The following is an 8,123-nucleotide window of genomic DNA, read 5'->3' on the forward strand; positions in this document are numbered from 1 at the left end:
CAGAGGAATTAATGCCTCAACCCATGGACTTTGTGTGTGTGTGTGTGTGTGTGTGTGTGTGTGTGTGTGTGTGTGTGTGAGAGAGAGAGAGAAAGTGTGTTTGTGTGTGTGTGTAATGATGTGACTTGAGATGTGTGTGTCTTCTGTTTTCACACCATATGCCATGCCTCCACCTTGTCATTGTGTGGCCATGGTTCAGTGCGATACTCCCTCACCAGAGACTGACTCTTCGCTGCTTTATGCTTCCTGTGGAAGTCCACAAATCCGTCTCATTTGTTGTTTCTGTTTGAAGCGGTGCTGCTTTAGGTAGCTCTCTCACATGACTGACCGCTGCTAATGCGTCTTCGAAACCTGAGAGTATTTTAGGCTGTATGTATTGTAAAACCATTTTAAATGACAACTTTTATCAATATTTTCTATCTTTTGTGTTTTTATTTATTTTTTGTATACCTCCCTGGTTTGTAACCATAGTAACAAACCTGGGTAAGTTTTAAGACTGAGAAAAATGGTAAACCTTCTAATATAATTCAATTTTATTTATATAGCGCCATAACAATACAATTGTCTCTAGGCGCTTTAATAGAAGAGCTCTATGGCTTCATTCTCCTAGCAAAACAAAACCATAGGGCTCTTTTTAGGACGTTTACCACTAACACTGAGTAAACTGACCAAGATGTGTCACTAAACCACGTACTTGGAATACCCCCTAGATTCTGGTTTTCTTAATTTAATTGATTTCGCAGGACAGTTGTCACAAAGAGGTTTATAGAGGAAGTGATTATTTCGTTTTAAAAATGGAGGGAAACCTGGGGTGTCACCACCCAAAAACCAACAGGGGGTTATACTGAGCCCCCTGCCCCCTCCCCTCAACCCCCTTGAGGGTTAAACCCTGTTTTTGCAAGACAAATCCCCCTCAGACTGGTTAGATTGCATGACAAAGACCCCTCACAAGTCAAGCTTTTCACCTCGTCAAAACTACCACCATCTGAGTCTTTTAAATCAACAAAGTGGCGAGTTCATTGTAAGACTCAATGTTGGCTATCAGTAACTGAAAATGAATCCGGTTTCAACGGGGATTATTGCGGTAAATGTTTAAAGTTAATTTCTACCACAAGAATCTCTCTGGGTTTACCACATGTGGTAGCCTGGATACTCCATCCCCGGATCACTGTGGGCTCGGGTGTGACGCAGAGTAGGTTTGATTAATGGTTTCAAATTGTCTTTCAATTGTTTGTTTTCCAAAACAGCAAAACCACGAAACTGTCATCCTCCTAGTTTTTACGTCATCGCAGTTATATATATATATAAAAAAACGCCGATTGCACTTTTTACAAGGACGCTTACCATCCCATTCAGTCAGACAGTCAATCAGTTAGTCAGTCAATCAATCAATCAAATAATCCGTCCGCTTTCAGCCCCTTAATTAACATATGCAAGCTTGATTTCATCCTTTATACGTTAATACTCCATGATTATCTTTTGGATCAAAACAGAGGTGGGAAATGTAAGCCTAATCGTGACATTTCGCGTATTAATCAAGCTGATTGTTTCGATTGATGACCGCATTATTTCAACAGCTGACTATGTAGCTTATGACAATATCACCTAAGGCACAGCATTGTCATGCTCCTGTAGTGTAACAATTATAAACGCACCATACTAAAGTACGGAGTCATATAAGGCCACATAACCACATGGACTGATGGAGGCGCGTTTCAGGATCAGAACGCTGGGGACACCACAAAGACACTCAGGGAAACGTCAACTCAGGTATTTTGTGTTAATGTAAGGTAAATTGGTCTAGCAGTATTTTTGCATATTCAGGACATATGCTCCTTTGATCTCCTTTAAGTACCTTTGAGCACAATTGTAGCGTCTTCGAAATTAAAGATCACTGAAAAGTCAACCACAGACATCCCAACAGAGATAGTTGATAGTCTCATTATTTTAATGTCATTACAATAAAAATAACTTCACTAACAAAGACTTCATTCTTTCCATCTTTCCACAATATTTACAGCTGAAGACATAACGACCAGTTAGCGTAAAATTCACCTCAGACTGGTTCCTGTTCCCATCCTGAAGCTTTCCAGGATTGCCCAAAACACACAGGCTTATTGCTGTCCCTGGCACCTTTACGAGGTACGCGAGGCTTCCAATAAATTCATTAGATTACACCGTTTTGTTCATCCAAAGTAGTCGAAGATCATAACGATGATGATGATGATGTTCACACACTTTCAGAAGGAGCAGTACGTGATCCGATCGCTGGGGATGTCACCAGCGTACCACACAGTACGTCACGCTCAATACTAAAATAACTGGGTGTCTGACACTTATGAAATGAGGGCTTTTCGCCAATGCTACTCCGCGCGCCCGTAAGTCAGGTACTATGTAGACTCTAACGAGGAGACAGTGGGGTGAAGGAAGATCGCACATTTATCACTTTTCAAGAAAAATATTCATTGTAAGGAACAGACAGGGTCCCTGAGGGGAAAACAATGCATGTGTGTGAGAGAGCGAGAAAGCAAGCGAGAGAGAGAGAGGGAGAGAGAAGAAAAAGATCCTCCCCTTGCAAATCTGAGACTGTGTGTAACGACATTTTCCATACAGGCGAAATAAACTATGGTTGTGTACCACCAGGAGGAGGAAATAGAGAGGCATGAATGACAGTAATTCAATGGTTTCAAAATGGCTGATGAAGAGGTGCCATCTCACATTTACGACACCCATACACATGTCAACACAGAGTAACACTCTTCCAACTTTGAGCTGACAGTATGTGTTTATTCATTTACTTCTTTGAAAGAGTTGACTATAGACACTCTGTTGTCCAAACCATAATTCATTTGTAGCAACTGGCTTTGAATCCTACCGCCTTTCATCACTCGAACACAAAATCTTTTGAATTTCAGCTTATTGCTGTGTTTATGGCAATAGTCCATACTCTCCACTTTTTATTTGGGGGGGGGGGGGGGCACACTATCATGCGGCAGGGAGGGAGGGAGTAACCAGACGGCAGCCTATTCTGGTCCTGATCTGTCACCCCTGAAGTCAGTCACCCACACACACACACACACCCACACACACACACACACACACACACAAGTCTGGAGAGAACAATCAACAGTAGTTTACATCAGATGCCTGAGTTTGGTGTTTTGAGTCCACAGTGGGGCTGTTGACTGAGACCACAGGGCTAAGAGAAACAGATCCGAAGCAGTCGTACGAGTCGATTGTCTGTCAACTCCACGACACGGGGACATAAAGAACATCACAAGCAACTTCTGGGTCAACCAAAGCAATGCTGAGCTAATGTAGGTGGGGAGTCTAAACCCGTTTCACATTTTAAAGGGAGTTTGAGCTATGGCCCCAGTAAGATAGAAGAGAAGGGGGGGGGGGGCTGAGCAGGCTGAGGGGGGGGGCACCTAGTAGATGTAGCGCTAATCAGAGGTCACTGTTGAAAATATTCAGCACCATGGCAGAGAGGTTGTGTGTGTGTGTGTGTGTGTGAGATGCAGTGGAGAGGGTGTGTGTGTGTCTGTGTATGTGTGTGTGTGTGTGTCTGTTTGTGTGTGTGTGTGTGTCTGTTTGTGTGTGTGTGTGTGTGTGTGTGTGTGAGTGATGCAGTGGAGAGGGTGTGTGTGTGTGTGTGTGTGTGTGTGTCTGTTTGTGTGTGTGTCTGTCAGTGAGCGAGAGACTGATCCAGTTGGGTTTTCAGTTATGGCTGTCACTTTGTTTCCTATGAGCGTCCTAGTCGAAGCACAGTGATGAACTTAATGACGTTGATGTGTCACTTCACATTAGAGCTAGCTTAGCCTAGCTGAACCTAGCAGCCTGCATTAGCGCTAGCTTAGCCTAGCAGCCTGCATTAGAGCTAGCTTAGCCTAGCAGCCTGCATTAGCGCTAGCTTAGCCTAGCTGAGCGTAGCAGCCTGCATAAGTGCTAGCTTAGCTTAGCCTAGCCTAGCTTAGCGGCCTGCACAGCCAGAGCATAGCTCCAGAGCCACCCAACAGTAAACCCTCCACCCCAACACCATCAGCAAACGCCTTGGTACTGAGCACCTGCACGTGTCCTTAGTTTGCGAGCCTCCATCCTTTGGGAATGGGAACCATTAGAAAAACACAGCCAGGGGATTCTGTTAGCTGATTAAATGATTCCTCATTAGTTTGGTCAAGGACCCTTAGCCAGCCTCAGGTGACCGCAGCAGTTCAGTGGCGATACAATAACAGTGTAGCCAGACCACGCTTGCCCAGGCTGATTCCGTTGAGTTTCTCATGCATAGACAAGGGTTCAAGTCTGGTGTGTGTGTGTGTGTGTTTGTTTGTTTGCTTTTAAAAAAAAAAACATCTGGCTTTTAATCCTTCGATGGCCACTAGTCTTATGTGCAAAGACACCTACAATAATAGTAAGCAAAGCAGATTTTTAGGTAGACAAAACAAGAAAGAAAAACACAAGGGCTTCGGGAGGAAAGCGGTGACACTCGTTAAATACAAATCAGTTCGATTTCATTTCTATCCTTCATGTCGTTTTCTTCTTCTTTTTTTTTTTCCTTGAAAGAGGAGGGTTAAGGGTTAAGGGTCAAGTCCATTGTTTCTGACACGTGTGTGAGGCCCGATCGGTCCACACCAGTCCTCTACAAGGGGGGACACGAAGACACGGGCTGCTCTGATTGGTCCACACCAGTCCTCCACACCGGGGACACGAAGACACGGGCTGCTCTGATTGGTCCACACCAGTCCTCCACGCAGGGGACGCGGAGACAGGGGCTGCTCTGAACTCCAGTCAGAAAAGCTTCAGCAGGAAAAAAAAGAACAGAAAAAAAAAAAGAGACAAAACTTCAAATCAAATCACTTGCAGGTGCCCTTGAGTTCAGTGAGTGGGCCTCTGGTGTCCAGGGAGTGGATGGGGATTTGTATGTCTGGCGGGGGTGAATAGGGATCTGTGTGTGTCTGGAGGAGTCTGAGGGGGGTCTGTGTGTGTTTGCAGGGGTCCGGGCTGGTCTGTCCAATCAGAGGGCAGGATGATTGAGCCCCACACCACAGCACTCCGTCCTGCAGGAGAAACAGAGAGGATAGGGTAAGATGCACCGGTATGGACAGGTCAAAGGTCATAGGATAGGCTACAGTAGCATACACATGACGTAATATAGGCTAGTGGCTTTTAAACAAGACCTCTAGGGTAACAGTAGGTACAAAATGTCTCCCTCACCACAGGGAAGAAACTCAAATATGGATATTATAGATGTTTTGAAAGGCAACAGTAGTTTTGTTTCAGGTATCATTTTAAAACACACATTGTACAAATTAAATTGGGGTTAGCATTATAGCATATTTAGTGATCTATATTGCTTGGTATTTTGAAAGGTTTTACCTTTTAACAACTAAAGGTCAGATTGCAGAATGGCAATATATCAAAAAATGTATGACCAAACTGAATTGTGACCCAATAATCGTGGGTCTGTAAGGTTTTAAATCACCATCAATAAATAAGCTAGAAATACCTGGCTACATATCATCAGACTGCTCATTTCAAACTGTGATGACAGGGGTGCTGAGCTGCTGATATGCAATTGTGTCACTGGGTACCAGAATCTGAGGTCACCACTTGAGATCTTCCTGTGTGTGTGTGTGTTTTTTTTTTTTTTTTCATGTATCCAGCTCCATCTAAGATTTAAATTAGATGCACATGCGTTGGAAGTAATACACTTGTCCCCCAGCATCTCAGCACATACCCGCGCGCACGCGCACACACACACACACACCCATATGACTGCAGTGTGACAGTGATGCCGACTTCAGCACATCTGTCACGCACAGGGACTTTCTCAGAGCTGCCTAGAACCAACACCTGCCCACACTGCAAGCGGAATACTAGCACACGCTAACACAATTCCACAGAGGAGAATACTAGCACACGCTAACACAGTCCACAGAGGAGAATACTAGCACACGCTAACACAGTCCACAGAGGGAAATACTAGCACACGCTAACACAGTCCACAGAGGGGAATACTAGCACAAGATAACACAGTCCACAGAGGGAAATACTAGCACACGCTAACACAGTCCACAGAGGAGAATACTAGCACACGCTAACACAGTCCACACTGCTAGCGGAATACTAGCACACGCTAACACAGTCCACAGAGGGGAGTACTAGCACACGCTAACACAGTCCACAGAGGGGAATACTAGCACAAGATAACACAGTCCACAGAGGGAAATACTAGCACACGCTAACACAGTCCACAGAGGAGAATACTAGCACACGCTAACACAGTCCACACTGCTAGCGGAATACTAGCACACGCTAACACAGTCCACAGAGGGGAATACTGGCACACGATAACACAGTCCACAGAGGGGAATACTGGCACACGATAACACAGTCCACAGAAGAGAAAAAGACACACTGGAATTTCCCAATCTGACGTTCTGTAGTCTAGTAATACGGATCCCGAGGACAACATGCGCCGCGTGTTGCGGCATCAGGCAGTTGTGGGCAGTTATTATATTGGTTAGGGTATGGTGTTGGGCAGTTATTATATTGGTTAGGGTATGGTGTTGGGCAGTTATTATATTGGTTAGGGTATGGTGTTTGGCAGTTATTATATTGGTTAGGGTATGGTGTTGACCAGTTATTCTATTGGTTAGGGTATGGTGTTGGGCAGTTATTATATTGGTTAGGGTATGGTGTTGGGCAGTTATTATATTGGTTAGGGTATGGTGTTGACCAGTTATTATATTGGTTAGGGTATGGTGTTGACCAGTTATTATATTGGTTAGGGTATGGTGTTGGGCAGTTATTATATTGGTTAGGGTATGGTGTTGACCAGTTATTATATTGGTTAGGGTATGGTGTTGACCAGTTATTATATTGGTTAGGGGTATGGTGTTGACCCAGTTATTATATTGGTTTAGGGTATGGTGTTGGGCAGGTTCATTATTATATTGGTTAGGGTATGGTGTTGACGCAGTTATTAATATTGGTTTAGGGTATGGTGTTGACCAGTTATTATATTGGTTAGGGTATGGTGTTGGGCAGTTATTATATTGGTTAGGGGTTATGGTGTTGGGGCAGTTATTATATTGGTTAGGGTATGGTGTTGACCAGTTATTATATTGGTTTAGGTATGGTGTTGGGCAGTTATTATATTGGTTAGGGTATGGTGTTGACCAGTTATTATATGGTTAGGGTATGGTGTTGGGCAGTTATTATATTGGTTAGGGTATGGTGTTGACCAGTTATTATATTGGTTAGGGTATGGTGGTTGGGCAGTTATTATATTGGTTAGGGTATGGTGTTGACCAGTTATTATATTGGTTTAGGGTATGGTGTTGGGCAGTTATTATATTGGTTAGGGTATGGTGTTGACCAGTTATTTATTGTTAGGGTTGGTGTGTGGCAGTTATTATATTGGTTAGGGTATGGTGTTGACCAGTTATTATATTGGTTAGGGTATGGTGTTGAGCAGTTATTATATTGGTTAGGTATGGTGTTGACCAGTTATTATATTGGTTAGGTATGGTGTTGGCGCAGTTATATATTGGTTAGGGTATGGTGTTGACAGTTATTATAATTGGTTAGGTATGGTGTGGGCAGCTATTTATATTGGTTAGGGTATGGTGTTGACCAGTTATTAATATTGTAGGGTATGGTTGCAGTTATTATAATGGTTAGGGTTGGTGTTGACAGTTATTATATTGGTTAGGGTATGGTGTTGGGCAGTTATTATATTGGTTAGGGTATGGTGTTGGGCAGTTATTATATTGGTTAGGGTATGGTGTTGACCAGTTATTATATTGGTTAGGGTATGGTGTTGACCAGTTATTATATTGGTTAGGGTATGGTGTTGACCAGTTATTATATTGGTTAGGGTATGGTGTTGGGCAGTTATTATATTGGTTAGGGTATGGTGTTGACCAGTTATTATATTGGTTAGGGTATGGTGTTGACCAGTTATTATATTGGTTAGGGTATGGTGTTGGGTACTACTGGAGTTGTGTGTGACTGTGAGGGGATTGCATGTGACGGTGTGGGGATTGCATGTGACGGTGTGGGGATTGCATGTGACGGTGTGGGGATTGGCCGCTGTGGGAAGTCCCCAACCAATAGCAGAA

The 8,123-nt window shown here is 43.6% G+C and overlaps 1 protein-coding gene across 4 annotated transcripts in view; it reads right to left on the reverse strand.

Annotated features, from left to right (window-relative positions):
• Positions 1-3,618: 3,618 nt before the first annotated feature.
• The window catches only part of LOC105909810 (zinc finger protein DPF3-like), a 51,256-nt gene continuing 46,751 nt past the window's right edge, over positions 3,619-8,123 (reverse strand). For all 4 annotated transcript variants that reach the window (XM_031580168.2, XM_031580166.2, XM_031580167.2 and 1 more), the window contains exon 10: positions 3,619-5,054. The gene's annotated coding sequence lies outside the window, so the exon portion shown is untranslated. The remainder of the gene's footprint in view (positions 5,055-8,123) is intronic.

This window comes from Clupea harengus, chromosome 14 (genome assembly GCF_900700415.2).
Source record: "Clupea harengus chromosome 14, Ch_v2.0.2, whole genome shotgun sequence".
Taxonomy (NCBI): Eukaryota; Metazoa; Chordata; class Actinopteri; order Clupeiformes; family Clupeidae; genus Clupea; species Clupea harengus.